General features: G+C 40.5%; 1 non-coding gene across 1 annotated transcript; it reads left to right on the forward strand.

The window, feature by feature from the left end:
- The first annotated feature begins 16,975 nt into the window (after positions 1 to 16,975).
- Positions 16,976 to 17,109, forward strand: LOC115869026. Its single transcript, XR_004045945.1, has one exon. It is a non-coding gene; the product is annotated as a U11 spliceosomal RNA (small nuclear RNA).
- The last annotated feature ends 1,216 nt before the right edge of the window (positions 17,110 to 18,325 follow it).

Raw genomic sequence — 18,325 nt, forward strand, 5'->3', positions numbered from 1 at the left:
GTTATTACATCCATCTGTGGACTCTGTGATGGGTGTTTTCCTATCTACCCTGGCCGCTTGTGTTGTGTGTGCGGTTTATGTTTGCCTTCTTTCCACTGTTGAGCCAACGATATCCTGGGGGCTGTGTTCTCTTTGTTGCCCTATGGGTGGAGTTGTTATATGTGATGGCCTCTTATTTGCCTTCGGTAAGTGTTGATCTTCTGCCCATACTGGATCGGCAAGGATCTTTTGTAGGGCTGGGTTTCTTTTTATGTATTCTTTGAGGTTGTCCTTGTCCGGGAAGACTCTTACTTCTCCTTCTATCTTTTAGATAATTTGACCGGGCAAAGTATTCTTGGTTTTGCACTGTTTTCCTTCAATTTTGGGAATATTTTACTCCATTCCCTCCTCTTCTTCATCGTTTCTGCTGATAGGTCTAAACGTACTGTTATCGGGTTACCTTTATACGTGACTGCTTTTCACTAGCTACTTTTATGATCTTCTCGTTTTCCTCATAGTTGGAAAATTTGATAATTATGTGTCTTAGTGACTTCTTCTTGAGATTCAGTCTGGCTGGTGTTCGTTCAGCTTCCTGAATGGTTGCCTGATTTTCATTTATTAAGTTGGGGAAGTTTTCCTCTAAGAATTACTTCACTATTTTTGCTGTTAACTTCTTTGTTGTGTCTTGTTCCAGTAGTCCAATTATTCTAATATTGTTCCTATTCACAGCATCAGATATGGCTATCAACTTTTCCTCAGCTTCTCTAATTGTCTTATTTGACTGCTTTTCCCATTTGCTGAGGTCTGCTTGGCTATCCTCTAGGTCACTGGTGCAATTCTCTGCCTCCTCTAGTCTGTTGGCAAAGTCTGTCAATCTGTCACTGGATTTTGTTATTTCATTCCTTAAGTCTTGTATTTCCCTTTGGTGCATTGCCTTTATCTCCTCTATCATTTCATCCTTTTTCTGAATTGCTTCCCTCATATCCTGTATGACTCCAAGCAGCATTCTGAAATTTTCTTTTTGTGGCAGGTCAATATCTGCTTCTTCTATGAACATCGTTAGGTTCATAACTTCTTCCAGCATTATCTTCTGTTTCTCCTGCTTTTTCTGAGAAGCTGTTAGGACTGGTTGCTGTTTAGGTGTTGTTTTATAGGAGCCTGGAGCCATCTTCCAGAGTAGAAGAGCACTGGGCTCTCTCTTGGGTAATGTGACTAGATTTTAACATTGGTATAGCGGGACATCATTAACCGGGGGCGGGGGTGGTGTTCTTGATTAAAAATTTGGTCTATGTGGACCAAATAGACCGTTCTCTAGCTTGTCGTGCATTCTTTCCAAAAATCAGGACTTTTTAAAAACACCGCAGGACATTTTAAATCGGGATATCTGGTCACCTTACTCTTGGGGGACTCGTATGAGTACTTCTATGAACTACCTTCTGGTAGCTGTACTGAGGGGTCAGGCTACTGCTATATCTTCCTGTGGTTTCACTCTTACCCAAGCTGTCCAGTATTCTATTATTTGGAATGTACATTGGATAGTCCTCTCATGTGATGTTTGTCTGGTTCTTGTGGGCCCACGAGTACATCGCTTCATTGGCTGATCACTAAGTAGGCCTCACAGTGCTTGTAGCTCCTCGGGTGGCCTGTGGTGTTTCCCTCTGCAACTGGAGTGCTGAGGAGGGCATGTGGGTATACCCTCCTTTGTGTAGAGCTCTGTAGCTGACAGGGGGAATGACTGTAGACAGAGAGATTGCCTTGGAGGTTGGGTGGATGTTCCCACAGTAGCATGGAGCCCCACCAATAGTGGGCAGCTGTCTGCCCCAGACACTTGTAAGGCCTCAGGGTTTAGGCTTGAGATCCTCCCACTGTTTGAAGGAGAGAACCCCCTGCTGTTTTGTGTATGGTAGAGGACCAGCGTGATTTCCCCAGCTGCGTGCAAAGCCAACAAATGCCAGTGGGAGCTCCCCCAGTTGGGCTTTAAGAGTTGCCCTAGGTGGAGGGGAGTTGCCTGGAGGCCGCTAGTGGCTTGTGAAAGGAAAGAGAGTGAAAGGAGGAGAAAAAGTGAGAAAGAAGGAAACAAATACTTGAGCAACAATGTCAAGCAAACTAACACTCATTCACACACATACAACTAAAACACACAGACTAAACAAAAGTGAAAACAGTAAAATAAAATAAAGCAATTAAAAAGGAGAACTGAATCTGCTGAGACTGTGGCAGGAAAGATCAAAGAGCTAGAAAAAGAGGAGAAAAGAAGAAAAAGTGAAAGAAGAACAATAAAGACATTTTAAAAAGAAAAAAGAAAGCGAAGGAGAGAAAATTTAAAAATAGATTAAGAGATAGCCGAACCTCATGCCGTGTGTGTAGCACTGTCTCATGCTGTGTGCAGGACTGTCTTAGGGGGCAGGCTGTAGCTCTCTCCACTGGATGGGCAGAGTAGCCCTAGGCGGAGGGTAGGGGTCTGGAAACCAGCAGTGGCATGTGGAAGGAAAGAGAGGGAGAGGAGAGAATCCTAAAATCAGAGAAAGGAGAAAAGAGTACAAAGAAAGAGAGAAGAGAAAGAAGGGGGAAAAACTCAACTGTGCTTACTAAGATTGACTGTGATGGTAAAGAGAGAAGGGGGAAATAAAGAATAAAAAGATAGCTGATCCCTGATTGATTGAATGTGGGGCCAGAGGGATTTAAACCCTGCCCCACGATGGCAGGTTGGTGTGCCCTTTTAATGCAGGCACCCAGTGGTGCTGGGCGGAATTTCCCTAGTTGATGAGAACACCTTAGTGGTCTAAGGGAGGTTTCCTCAGCAGTGTAGCATGCTGTAGATGTCACAGCTGCCTTGTGTGGTGTGCACGACTCCCACAGAGGGCAGGCTGGTGTTCCCTCTGTTATTTGAGATGATTTGCCCTAAGCAGAGGGTAGTGACCTGGAAGCCAGTAGTGGCATATGATTGGAAAGAGAGGGAGAGAAGAGGAGAAAGAGGGAAAAGGGAAAAAAGAGGGAAAAAGAAGAAAGAGAGAAAAAAAACCAACACAAACCTGAGCTCATTGAGACCAACTGTGGTGGGCAAGATAGAAGGGTGAGCGAGTAAAGAAAGAAGAAATAGAGTGGTAAGTAAGGATATAACTGACACTTGCTCACCTGTCCGTGGGGCTGGAGGAGTTCCAACTCTTCCTCAAGGTAGCGGGTTGGTGTGCCTGCTTGATGTTGGGCTCCACAGATGTAGGGTGGGATTACTTTCAAAGGCAAGATCACACCAGCGGCCAGGCATCAGTTCCCACCACAGTACTGAGCACTGGAATTCACTGGTATGCCTGCCTTGTGCTGTATGTAGCACTACAGCAAGGGTGGGTGGCGGGGTGTTCCCACAGCCCCGTGTAGGGCCGCAGGACAGGCAGGACCTCCCTAGCTGTGTGTAGAATCACTGAGAGGGAAGCTGGGCTTATTGTCCTATCTAGACTGCTGGTGCTCTACTAGATCAGAGGATTTTATTTTTACTCCCCACCCCCAACCCCCTGCCGGCCAGCTAGAATAGAATCAAATTAAATTGTCTCCCTCACTCTAGGCTCTAGCTCTGTGCTCTGTTAGAAGCTTAGACTTGCTTCATTGGGTCTTTGTTATGCAAAAAGCCTCCAGGCCCTGTAGCTAAGTTCTGGCATTTCTTAGAGTGGGCTTCTTCCTATGTTGATTTGTGTCAAGGGCCCCCATCTATGTGCTCGTTGGAGTTTAGCAATAAAACTGGGGTTTGAGTTTTTTACCAATAATATATATTTCATTCTTTTTTATATTATGCTTGCGAAGTGCTCTGATTTGGGGCTGTCACACTGATCCCCAGAGGGGGAGATCCAGCTTATCAGGGGGGTTGTTTCCTTCTCGGCCAATTGGAACTGAATTCGCCCACTGGACTTTGGCTATTCGCCTATTTTCTCCCAGACCATGATCTGCCTCAGGTAAAATTCTGCTTTTTCTTCTACTCCAAATTATAGCTACCAGCCACCCCCCACTCCCCAGGCAGTGAGCTCAAGGCAGCTAACTGCACGTAGAGCTCTGGCGTGGGGTTCTTCTCGTGTCTTGGATTATGTCCCCTCTAGGGCATCGGCCTGGAGAAATCGCGACTCACAGCGAAAGGGCGGGAGGAGCTTTTCAGCTGGAGCCCGCAAGCCAAACCTAGAGTGATTTAGAGCGTTCTTGGTTCACTTTGTGAGTGGAAATCACGCACAAAAATGGGGTTCAGGAGAGACCCTGGTACCCTAATTCTAATTTCAGGACTCCACCTCCCAGTTCCTAGACCTTACCTCCCAATTTTCTCGTCTGGCAGCAGGAGCTCCAGACGGGTGAATCTTAACCAGTCGCCATTTTCCTCTTCCTCCAACAAGCTTACAAAGTTATATCCCAGCCCTTTCTCCTGTTGGGAGTCTGTCAGTGCAATAAGTTAATGTGGGAAACAGAAAGATTTCTCCCAAGTTGTTTCCCCCAAATATATGTTAGACTTAGGACACTGCTTGCAACTAATGGTCAGCCTTGGTTTTCACTAATGCCTTCATTACATCTTGGATCTCGTCTTAATCATATGCTACCTCTTGAAATGGTTGAACGTTAAGTAGTTCTTTTCGGTACAGTGACTATGTATTCCTTCTATCTTTGTTTGATGCCTCCTTTAGCAATCAATATTTTGCTCATATAATCCTTCAACTCAAGGCTTGAATTTTTTCAGCTTGAGATATGCTGTGTTCTGCCTTCTGAGCTTTTTAATTTGAGATCCTATATCATTATAACATTTCATTATAATACGCTACTTTTTTTTTTGAGCTGTCCTTTGAAAAAAAATTTTTCAGTTCCTTTTCTTTACCATTAAAGAGTCTCTTCTGACATCCCCTTCAGTGTATATTTTTTCCTTGCTTGTCTTGTCTTTTTAATGACCTTCTGCTTTCTTCTTGTATTATGTTTTTGATGCCATCGGACAGCTCATCAGGTCTTCTGTCATTAGCATTAATGCACCAAATTTGTTCTGAGATGTTCTTAAAATCCACGTGAGATATACTCAAGATCATCTTTTGCCTCTCATGAATTTGTTTTAATTTTCTCCAACTTCATTTTGAATTTACATGGGAATTTATATATAATGGTCTGTTTCAGTGAGCTCTGGACCTGTTTTGGCTGCTGATACTGAGCTTCTCTATCTTGTCTCTCCACAGATGTATTCCTTTTGATTCCTGTGTATTCCGATTGTTGGCGTCAATTTGCACAGTCGCCATTTTTGTTGTTTATTTATTTGTCCTTTAAGCAGGCCATGGAACTTTCACTATTCTTCTCCAGCACAATTCAAATGTATAGATTCTTCTTCAGTTCTCTTTACTCAATGTCCAACGTTCACACCAACATAAGTCAATTGAAAATACCAGGGCTTGAGTCAGGTGCGCGTTGATCCTCAAAGTAACGTCCTTGATTTTCAATATTCTAAAGAGTTCTTGTGTAGCAGATTTACCCAAGGAAACTTATCTTAAGATCTCTTGACCATTTCTTTCATGGATCTTGATTATGGATCCAAGCAAGATGAAATCCTTGACATCAACCTTTTCCCAAATTATCATGATCTTACCAATTGGTCCAGTTGTGAGAACTTTGGCATTCCTTACATTGAATTGCAATAATATTGAAGGATGAAATCCTTGGTCTTCCTTGGCAAGGACTTTAAGTCTTCCTTGCTTTCAGCAAGCAAAGTTGTGTCATCTGCATGCTGCAGGTTGTTAATAAGCTTTCCTCAAATTTTGATGATATATTCTTCTTCATATAAGCCAGCTTCTCTGATATTTGTTTAGCATAGATTGTTTAAGTATTGTGAAAGAATACAACCCTGTCACACACCTTTCCTGATTTTAAATCGGGCAATAGTTCCTAGTGTTTTCTTACACAACTGGTTCTTGATCCATGTACAAGTTCCACATAAACACAATTAAGTGTTCTGGAATTCCCATTCTTCTTAGTTTGTTATGATCCACACAAATAACCTGTCATAGTCAATAAAACATAAGTAAACATCTTTCTGGTGTTCTCTGCTTTCAGCCAAGATCCATCTGACATCAGCTACACTATCCCTTGTTCCATGCTCTCTTCTGAATCCAGTCTGAACCTCTGGTAGCTTCCTGTCAATGTACTGCTACAATCATTGTTGGATGATCTTCAGTAAAATTTTACTGGCAAGTAATGTAAGTGATATTGTTCTATAGCTTGAGCATTCTGTTGAGTTGTCACTTTTCTTAGGAATGGGTACAAATATGGATGCCTTCCAGTCAGTAGGCCAAGTAGCTGTCTTTCAAACTTCCTGGTATCACCTTGCTCAAACATTTCAATTGGTATTCCATCAATTCCTGGAGCTTTGTTTTTGTCTAATGCAAAATGGTGGATTTTTAATGTTATACATAATAAATTCTAGAATATATAAAATCTATATACAGTGTATATATAATAATAATAAATATGTGTGTACCCAATATTCAGATCTGCAAACATATGTGGTAATTTACTAACGACAAAATGCTCTGTAGTCCTCTCTAATCGCATCTACTTTCCTACCCTGAGAGGTAACCATTGTCCTGAAGTTTTCATTTTCTTGCTTTCTTTCTATGGCTTTATGACATATGACTGCATCCAGTAATGATATACTATCAATTTTATAACATTATATAAACAAATTCTTCTATGACTTTAAAAAGATGTATATTAACACTAGGTTTCCTGAATTTTATCCATGTTGATACATGTGGGGGACCAGCCCCCACAACTGAATGGATCCTAAAGGGTGGTTGTGTAATTGAGGGGCAAATAAAAGAAACATCACCTTTTCCATGGAGAATGGAACCAGAGAGTAAAGGAATGTATTCTCTTAACAGGCTTATATAATCTTGGGCATGCAAGCCACATCATACTCATATGTAACAGGTAGGGGGTGTTTTAGAGGCATACACACAACAAGGGGCTATGCTAGGGGTACACATGCAATAAGAAGGGGATGTGCGAGGGACATACATGTAACAGGAAGCAGATGGGCCTGGGGCATACAGGTGACAGGAAGGTATATAATCTTTTTCTTTGAACATCCTTTATTTAATTTATTTCTTTTAAGATCATTTTTATTGGGGGCTCTTACAGCTCTTATAACATCAATTGTATCAAGCATATTTGTACATATGTTGCCACCATGATTTTCTAAATATTTACTTTCTCTTTGAACCCATGGTATCAGCTCCTCTTTCCCCCATCCTTTCCCCACCCTCCCACCCTCATGAACCCTTGATAAATTATAAATTATTATTATTTTCTGTCCTGGATTCCGTGTGTCCTATACCGGTGTACATGCTCTGGTCCAGTGGGATTTGTAAGGTAGAACTGGGGCAGGACAGTGGGGGCAGGGGGGGGGAACATCAAAGTACTAGGGGAACGTCGTATGTTTTGTCGGTGCTATAATGCACCCTGGTGGCTCGTCCAATGCTTGTGACCTTTCTGTGAGGGGATGTTCAATTATCTATAGATGGACTTTGGGTCTCCACTCTGACCCACCTCGTTCAAATCAGTAGGATTGTTTGTTTGGGGTCTTCTGATACCTGACACCTGATCCTGTGGACACCTCAGGATCACACAGGTTGGTGTGCTTCTTCTATGTGGGCTTTGTTGCTTCTCAGCTAGATGGTCGCTTGTTTATCTTCAAGTCTTTAAGATCCCAGACACTATATCTTTTAATAGCCGGGCACCATCAGCTTTCTTCACCACATTTGCTTATGCACCCATTTTGTCTTCAGTGATCAGGAAGGTGAGCATCACACAATACCAGGTTATTAAAACAATTTTTTTCATGTGTTGAGTGAGGACTTGAGTAGAGGCCCAGTGTGCCTCTGCTACTTTAATAGACTTATATCCATATATATATTTACATATGTACATTCCTGTATTTATACCTCTATAAATGTCATTTGCTTCTAAGTTCTTTCTTCTATTTCCTTTTACTTTCCTTTGGTACCACTATCATGTTTCACCATCATTCGGCTCTCCGTAATTCCGTAATTCCTCTCAGCTACATTGCACTAGATTAAGCCCCACCAGGCATTCTATGCCATCCTACCCAATGATTTTAGATCACCTGTTGTTCCCTTGTCCCTGGGTTTGTTGGCTCCTCCCTTCCTTTCCCCAACCTCCCTCTCTCCCATGGAACAGTTGGTCCCATGGAAAGTACATACTAAATAAGATGGGTGGGTTCTAGAGTTAAGATGGCAGCTTAACCTTGGTTGTCTCTGAGCTTAAGTGTCCCTGAGCAAGTTATGGTCCTTATCAGAAGGAAGTGGGCCATACTTAGGGTGGGGTGTTCTGCTTGCTTTTGATGGCATATGGCAGACAACCTTCAGGCAGATAACCATCAAGCATATATTAGCAACCATGTGCTTACAAGCAGCATCTTAAAATTGGCATTATTATAAGGGGGGGGCATTGTGGGGAATAACTTCAGTTAGGAGAATGTGACTGGGATGTATCTCCAACTCAATGAGTGTAAAAGCCTTCTTTCACCAGAATTTGCTTCCCAGACTCCTTAAATATGTGCAGAGAATTTGTCCACATACACTCTTTCCCAGGTTCTTAGTTTCCCACATGTACATGTAGCTACAGTTCAGTTATTTACTTTACTTCCATATAGTATTCACTGTATACATTTATTCATTGCATGCTCTTTTTTCCAATTCCTTATTGCTACAAAACAGACTTTTGTGAACATTCTTATACGTGTTTCCCAATACACATGGGTAAGAGTTTCCGTTGGGAAGCAATTCTCAAACTTTGGCCTAAACATTCTTAGAAATCATTGCAGACCACAAAGTACTTTGGTTCATGTGAGTTATATCATTGAATATTTATTGCAATAGAAAATAAAACCAATAAAGTTTAGCTATATTAATTTTAAAATAATAAACATATTAGTAAAAATAACAGCTTTATGAAAATAACTGTATTTTCCAAAGTAAAATGAATTCAGTGAGAAGAGTAGTATTGTTTCACATTTTTGCAAATCTTTTAAATGTATGGCTTAATAGAAGACAGCTGGATTCTTATATCTGCTTTATTCAATCTGTTGTGAGATCATATGTCTTATCTGTGATGGTTATGACATGTCAATTAGACACTTCTAGGTAAGGGTAAGAGCAGAGTTCAACCTAACAATTGAGTCACAGCCTGATGACACCTCCTTGCTGTCATAAGCCTTTTTGTATAAAATAGACCTAGCAGAGGCAAATCCTCTTTGGCTATCGACCTTCTGCCAGAACTGATCTTGATTCTGGTTCCTTGATCTTCTGTTGTGTTGTCTGCTGATCCCAGGAGCCATCTGCTGACTACTGATGGTGGATTCATTCTACTGATTTTGGATTTCTGCATCCACCAGCCTATGTGCCCTGCTGACTCTGCTTCATCATTCTGCTTCCTGTTTATCAGCTTCCATGAGTAAGGAGAAGCCTGACTTGAACCATACTGGAATTACCTATTTCTACAACTGTGTAAGCCATATCTTGATATAAATCTCTTTCTATATACAACATCTATCGCTTGTCTGTCTGTTTCTTATACTGTGCTGGCTTTTATGTTACTGTGATGCTGGAAGCTATGCCACTGGTATTTCAAAATGCTAGCAGAGTCACCCAAAGTAAACAGGTTTCAGTGGAGTTTCCAGGAGAATAACAGACTACAAAGAAAAAATTGGCTGCCCACTTTGGAGGAAGGAGTTGCTAAAACACCTTATGTGTAGCATGGAAACATTGTCAGATACGGAAGGCCTAATGAATGGCAGCAAAACACTGTCGGAGACAGTGCCAAAGGATAGGCCCCTCTGGTCAGAAGGCACTCAAAATGTGACTGAAGAGGAGTTAGCTGCCTTCTCAAAGTACAGTTGACCACGATGATGTGAATGGAGTACAGCTTGTGGAAGTGGGAACTTTGACGTCTTCGTTTGCTTCACTGGCTTCATTCCAAGTCAGAAGTGGGAATGTACAAATGATGAATCTAGGAAAATTGGAAGGAGTCAAAAATGAAATGGAACACATAAAGATCAATATTATAGGCATTAGTGGGCTGAAATGGACTGATATTGGCCATTTTGAATCAGATAATCATATGGTTTACTATGCTGAGAATGACATGTTCAAGAGGAATGGTGTTGCATTCGTTGTCAAAAAGGACATTTCAAGATCTATCTTGAAGTACAGTGCTGTCTGTGATAGAATTATATCTATCTGTCTTCAAGGAAATCCAATCAATACAACTATTATTCAAATCTATGCACCAACCACTAAAACACTGTGTTAGTCTGGGTTGACTAGAGAAACAAATCCGTAGATACTCATATGTAGATAAAAAATAGGTTTATATACAAGAGCACTTGAATATTGAGAAAACATCCCAACCCAGTCCAGATCAAGTCCATAAGTCCAATATTAGTCCATATGTCCAATACCAATCTATAAAACCCTTTTCAGGCTCACGAAATACATGCAATGATGTCAAATGCAGGAGGATCACAGACCATTGGGTTGGAAGCCTTGTGGATCCAGTAGCATTGTAAGCATCTCAGCACTGGCAGGGGTCTCTACGTGGCTTCTCCGGCTCCAGAGGTCTAGTTGCATCAGGGTAGGTCCATGTGGCTTCTCTAGCTCCCAGAGCATAGCACCATGTGTCTTGTTAGTAGAGCGTCTCTCAGGGAGTGAGCCTTGAGTCTTGTCAGTAGAAAGTCTTCAAGGGAGTGAGCAGAGAGAGAGAAGTGTCTTCTGCCTCCAAGGAACAGGAGTTCCCAGAAATCTCAGAAAAAAGGGCCCACACAGAGGCCTCATTGGCTATGACCCGATTGACAGACTAGACTCCACCCCTTCACTCTTAATCCTCTCAAGTCCCAAAGTGACACCAGATTATGTAACTACCACAAACACAAACAAAACAAAAGAGCCTCACTGCCATTGGGTCAATGCTGACTCAGCAACCCTCTGTGGGTTTCCATAACTGTTAATGGGGAAAAAAAGGCCAATCTTCCTCCTGCAGAGTTCCTAGTGGTTTTGAACTGCCAACCACCTGGATTTCAGCCCAATGCATAACCACTGCACCACCATAAAAGCTAGTGATGAAAAAATTGAAGAATTTTATCAATGGCTTCAGTCAGTAATTGATCAAGCATGGAATCAAGATGCACTGATAATTATTGGTGATTGGAATGCAAAAGTTGGAAACAAAGAGGCAGAAAAAAAAGTCAGAAAATGTGGCCTTGGTGATAGAAACAAAGATGCAGATTACATAATGGAATTTCATAAGACTGATGACTTGTTCATAAAAAATACCTTTTTTTAATGACACAAATGGCAACCATACACATTGACTTCTGCAGATGGAATACGCAGAAATAAAATTGACTGTTAGAAGATATGATGAAGAAGTTCAATATCAGCAGTTAAAACCAAGCCAGGGTCTGACTATGGAACATACCATTAATTGTTCATATGTAAGTTTATGTTGAAGCTGCAGAGAATTAAACCAGAATTAAGTCCACAAGAGCCAAAATACCACCTGGAGTTTGAGAACATTTCAAAAATAGATTTGCTGCCTTGAACACTAACAACATAACATCTGATGAGCTGTGGGAAGACATCAAGAACATGACGAAGAAGGCAAACAGTCATTAGAAAGACAGGGGGGAAAGGGATCAAAGTGGATGTTAGAAGAGATTCTGCAACTTGCTCTTAATCATAAAGTAGCTAAAGTAAATGGAAGAAAGGATGAAGTCTAAGAACTAAGCTGAAAATTTCAAAGGACAGCTCTAGAAAGCAGATAAAATATTATAATGAAATGCACAAAGACCTAGGGTTAGATAACCAAAAAGAAGAGCACTCTCAGCATAACATAAACTGAAAGAACTCAAGGAAAAAAAATTGAACTTCAAGTTGCAAGATTCTATGGGCAAAATACTCAATTATTCAGGAAGCCTCAAAAGGAAATGGGAAGAATACATAGAGTCACTGGACCCAAAAGAACTAGTTGACATTCCACTGTTTCAGGAGGTAGCATATGAACAAGAACCAATGGTGCTAAAGGAGGAAATTCAAGCTGCATTTAAACATTATCCAAGAACAAGACTCCAGGAATTGATGGAATACCAATGAAAATGTTTGAACAAGGTGATGAAGCACTGGAAGCACTCACTCATCTATGCCAGGAAAATTGGAAGACAGCTACTTGGTCAACTGACTAGAAGAGATCCATATGTGTGCCTATTCCACAGAAACATGACCCAACAGAATGCTCAAACTATAGAACAATATTACTCACATTATATGCCAGTAAAATTTTACCAAAGATCATCCAACATGTACAGGAAGATGCCAGAGGTTCAGGCTGGATTCAGAAGAGATCATGGAACAAGGGATAGTGTTGGAGATGTCAGGTAGATCTTGGCTGAAAGTAGAGCACAACAGAAAAATGTTCATTTGTGTTTTATTGACTATGCCAGGGGGGTTGACTGTATGGATCATAACAAACTATGTATCATACAAACTTGAGAATAATGGGAATTACAGAACACTTGATTGTGCTCATGTGGAACTTGTATATAGATGAAGAGGCAGCTCTGCAAACAAAATAAGGGAATATTGCATGGTTTAAAATCAGGAATGTGCATCAACTCACTATACTTTTTCAGTATTCATGCTGAGCAAATCATCAAAGAAGCTGGCTTATATGAAGAAGAAAATGTCATCAGGATTGAAGGAATGCTTAATAACAATAATGATATGCATGTGACACAAGCTTGTTTACTGCAAGTGAAGAAGACTTGAAGCCCCTGCTGATGAATATCAAGGATGGTAGCCTTCAGTATGGATTACAGTTCAATGTAAAGAAGAATAAAATTCTCACAACTGGACCAATATAGGTAACATCACACTAAATGGAGAAAAATTTGAAGCTGTCAGGGGTTTCTTCTTGCTTGGATCCACAATCAATGCTCATGGAAACAGCAGTAAAGGGATAAAAGAATGCATTTCATTGGGTAAATCTGCTGCACAAGATCTCTTTAAAGTGTTAAAAAGCACGGATGCTACTTTGAGGACTAAGTTGCGTCTGACCCAAGCGATGATATTTTCAATTGCCTCGTATGCATGTAAAATTTGGACAGTGAATAAGGACAATAAAAGAAGAATTGATGTGTTTGTGCATTGTGGTGCTGCAGAAGAATATTGAAAGTACCATGGAATGTCATAAGGACAAGCAAATCTGTCTTGGAATAAGTAAGGCCAGTGTGTTCCTTAGAGACAAGGATAGCACTTTGTCTTACATACTTCGGACATATTGTCAGAAGGGACCTGGAGAAGGACATCATGCTTGATAAAGTAGTGTGGCAGCAAAATAGAGGAAGACCCTCAACATGATGGAATGACACAGTGGCTGCAACAATGGGCTCAAGCATAAGAACTATTGCAAGGATGACACAGGACCATGCAATGTTTCGTTGAGTTGTGCTTAGGGTAGTCATGAGTCAGAATCAACTCAATGCCACCACCAGTAACAACAACATATGAACTCAACACAATGTCAGCAAACAAACAAACACCTTAAACTCACTGTCATGGAGTCAATTGTGGCTCATAGTGAACCTATAAGACAAAGGAGCCCTGTGCATATGGGTTTCTAAGGCTATAAATCTTTACAGTAGCAGGCAGCCTTTTTCCCTCAGAAGTGTTGGTGGTTTTGAATTGCTGATCTTCAGTTTAGCATCCCAACGGGTAATCCAGTACATCACCATGCTAAGGCTGTCAGCTACATTGCATGTAAAGTCATGTAGCCTTTACATGATTAAATTAGAGCTTTAGGGGAAAAAAAACAAACCAAACCTAATTGTCTTACTAGTATTATGGTTTTGACTCTCCCTGCCCAGGATTCCATGGTGACATTGTGAGAATCACTACTCCTGAACATTACCTAGAATTGTAGCACTGACTATCCGCATCATTGAACTTTACTAGAAAATGCCCAATTGTTTTGTAGAATGGTTATATCAATTTATACTCTCACCAATGCCTCTATTTACTCTTCTCTATTCATTTTCTTGCATTCTCCCCTACTACTCCTTCAAAAACTATCAAGGTTACCAACAATATCCATTTTGCTTTATTCAGTGAATCCTTTTCAAAGTCATCTTACTTCTCAGTTTATATTGAGACTTGTGTGGTACAGTCCCAATTGTGTCCCTGCTTCCTTATCTTTTTTTTGAACCTCAAAACCTGTTAAGCAATTGCTCCTTTATTCAAACTCTAAACGTGTAGTTCCTTGAGCCTCAGTTATGGGTCTTCTTCCTTTCTTGCTTTTTGTTCTGACTCAGAATTCTCAAGACTTTTAGTGATATCTTTTTACTCATGCTTCTTATCTGAAACCTAGATTTCTCCCTAAGGTTGCATATACAACTCTCTACTTGACTTATCTACTTAGATATCTTAAGGCCTGGTCACGTTCATATGTCCAAACCTGAACTCTTAATTTTCTCCTGAAAGCCAATTCCTATTCCCATCTTCATCTCAGTGAATGACTTGACCCAACCACCACAGAAATTTAGGAATCACCCTTGATTCTTCTTTATCCCTTCTCCACAAGCCTTTATATCCTTTTAATTCTAAATATCTCACAAATCTATTTTCCTCTATTTCCAGTGGTACCACCTCAGTTGACCCATCTTATATCTGGCTGCAGTAGGCTTTTAATTTTTCTATTTCCAATTCAATCCATAGTACCCAAAGTAATATATTTAAAATATTATCCAGAACATGTCAATCTCTAATTTGAAACCTTTCAGCTTGTTTTGGATTTACAGAAAAGATACTATTTTGTTATTATTTAGTTCACATACAAGAGGGATCCAAATAGTTCATAGAAAAATGGAATTACCCCCTCCCAGGGGGACAAACAACAGAAAAGTGGGTGAAGGGAGACAGTGGTTGGTGTAAGACATGAAAAAAATAATTTATAAATTATCAAGGGTTCATGAGGGAGGGTGGGGGAGGGGGGAAATGAGCTGATAACAAGGGCTCAAGCAAAAAGAAATTGTTTTGAAAATGATGATGGCAACATATGTACAAATGTTCTTGACATAATAGATGTATGTATGGATTGTAATAAGAGCTATAAGAGCCCCCAATAAAATGATTTTTTTAAAAAGAAAAATGAAATTAAAGGATAATGATGCTGATAGTTGCTCATTCATTATACCATTTCCCTTTCTCCCCAGGGCCTTCCCATTTGCTGTGTCCTCTGCTTGGAACTTTTTTTTTTTTTTTTTTGCCACGTTGACTTTTATTTTTTAAGCGAGAGAGAAAGAGACAAAAAGATGTTGAGTTGCACAATTTTGAGTTGTACAATTACAATAAAGTGAGTTTTAAAACTGAAAGGGCAAATTTAAAAAAATTATTTTATTTGGGCCTCGTACAATTCTTATCACAATCCATCCATACATCCATGTGTCAAGCACACATGTACATCGGCAGCCCTCATCATTCTCAAAACATTTACCTTCTACTCTAGCCCTTAATATCAGCTGCCAATTTCCCCCCTCCCCTCCACTCCCCCCTCCCTTATGAATGCTCCAGAATTCACAAATCATTACTGTTTTGTCATAAGTTACACTGTCCGACGTCCCCCCCCTCTTCTCTGCTCTCCATCCCCCAGGGAGGAGGCTATAAGTAGATTCTTGTAATCGGTTCCCCCTTTCTATCCCACATTCCCTCCACCCTCCAGGCATTGCCCCCTCTCACCACTGGTCCTGAAGGAGTCATCTGTCCTGGATTCCCTGTGTTTCCAGTTGCTGTCTGTACCAATGTAAATCCTCTGGTCTAGCCAGATTTGTAAGGTAGAATTGGGAATCATGGTAGCGGCGGGGAGGAAGCATTCAAGAAGTAGAGGAAAGTTATATGTTCCATCGTTGCTACCCTGTACCCTGTTTGGCTCATCTCCTCCCCACAACCCTTTAGTAAGGAGGTGTCCAGTTGCCTACCGATGGGCTTTGAGTCTCCACTCTGCACTCACCCACCTATACAGTGATATTATTTTTTGTTCTTTGATGCTTGATACCTGATCCCTTCGACAGCTCGTGGTCACACAGGCTGGTGTGCTTCTTCCATGTGGGTTGGAACTTTTTTACCCTCTATTTATTATCTGCTAACTCTTTCCTTCTGATCTCAGCTCAAATATCAATCTTTGTCTAATGTCTTTGGCTAATTTATCTTCAATCTATTACTCTTTTTTAACACCCTCTTCTGTCCCTTTGCTGCCTTATCACAATTTTTAATTATGTATTTATGTTTTATAATTATGTGTTGGTTTATTTTGCAACCTCAGAGCCAGAAGATAAACTCAGAAGACAACTCATCTACTGCTGTCTTATTCAAGTAAATCTTTATCACTACTGCATAACTGGTAGATAGTATGCATAACTGGTACATAGTATATGCTCAAAAAACATTTACTGAATGAGCTACTAGCTGAAAGAAATGAAGTGTATTTGGGGAGAGGTGGAGAGGGTTTCAGGCAGAGGCAAATTGACTATGCAGATACTTGGAGGAACAGTTTAAAATTTTCAGCTTTGGCTAAGACATGGACTGAAACATGGTTTAGACTCAGAGGCTCAACAACCCTGTTAAGGAATGTAGGTTTCCTTTTGAGCCAATGGGGACTCATTGAAAGGTTCTAGACATAAGAGTATTTGATTTACCTTTTCAAAAGATCACACTGGCTACAGCATAGAAAGCTAGTTAGAAATGGTATGGGTCTTAAGTAGGATAGTGGCAGCAGATATGGACAAGAGTCTATGTAAATAGATTTGGGAAATATGCATGTGGTAGAAATAGCAGGATTTGGTGATTGCAAAAGAGGTGGAGAAAAGAAAAGAGTGAGGAGGTTTCTGCTTTGGGGACACTCACAAAGGTAAGGTAAAAAGGACAAACAGAAGGGCTTCTGTCATTAGGTGGCACACGTAGGGCATCTCTATCGCTCTATGTGAAGAATCAACATCAAGAGATTTCGTAAGCATAATTTTTGTTACCTGGGCTGCTAATGATCATTGGTCCTGGGGCCCTAAATTGGTAGAAAGAAAAAAAAAGACAAACAGATGGAAGAGGATAAGTTGAATTGTGGAAAAGCTGAGGTTTGAGGTGTCTCTGGGATATTCAGGTCGAACTATCTTGTAGCAAATTGAATGTATGAGTCAGGAAAAATATCTAGACATGAGGTATTAATTTGGGAGACATCAGCAAAGAGCCAATAAATGAATGAAGCCACCGAGAGCAAATGAGATAAACGAAGCAGAATGTACAGGGGGAACAGACACGTGGGTGAAGGGAGACAGGGGATGGTATAAAATATGAAAATAAAAATAATTTATAAATTATCAAGGGTTCACAAGAGTGGGAGGGTGGTGGAGGGAGGGGAAAAAAGAGGAGCTGATACCAAGAGCTCAAATAGAAAGAAAATGTTTTGGAAATGATGATGGCAACTTATGTATAAATGTGCTTGATACAATTGATGTACGGATTGTTATAAGAGCCCCCAATAAAATGATTTTTTTAATGTACAGGGAGAAGACGAGAGATCATGCCAAATTCCTAAAGAGCACCAGTATTTAAGGGATGGACAAAGAGGAGCCTAGAAAGTGAAAAGGAATTACCAAGGAAGTAGAAGGAAAACAAGGAGACAGGCTGTCCTGAAAGTAGTTTAAGAAGAGCAAGTGGCCAATAGTGCCAAATGCTATCTAGTCAAGTTTGAGAACCTGGAAAATTCTATTAGAGTTAATAATACAATGACCATAGTAGACCTTAATGAGAGAGTATTTACAGGCAAGAAGTGGAGACATATTGGCGTAAGTTAAAGACTAAGTGGAAGATGGGAAAATAAAGATAGCAAATGTAGGCAACTCTTGCAAGATATTTGTAGGAAGAAGAGATATGTGGTTTAAGAGGGAGAATTTTGAGTAATTGTGCATTTTCAGATTGGGGGTGACCAAGCACAGTTAAATGTTGATAAAAAGGAGCAAAGGATAAACTGCAGATTTGGTGGCAAGAAGTTAAGGGCTTACTTTGGAGGGGATGTCCGTTTACTTTCTGAAGTAGGAAGTTGATGGTTAGGAGGCTGAGAAGGTTTGAAATGGCCACTGTGGAAGATGGGTGAGGGAACTGACTAGGGACACATTGGTCTAGAAGAAGCTGTGGCCATGAATCTATAAAAACAAACAACAACAATAAAAACAAACTGTCCCCACTCTGCACTCCCCCTCATTCACAGTGTTATGATTTTTTTT

The sequence above is a fragment of the Echinops telfairi genome, unplaced genomic scaffold (assembly GCF_000313985.2).
Source record: "Echinops telfairi isolate 266 unplaced genomic scaffold, ASM31398v2 ScPeMD7_19;HRSCAF=73, whole genome shotgun sequence".
NCBI lineage: Eukaryota > Metazoa > Chordata > Mammalia > Afrosoricida > Tenrecidae > Echinops > Echinops telfairi.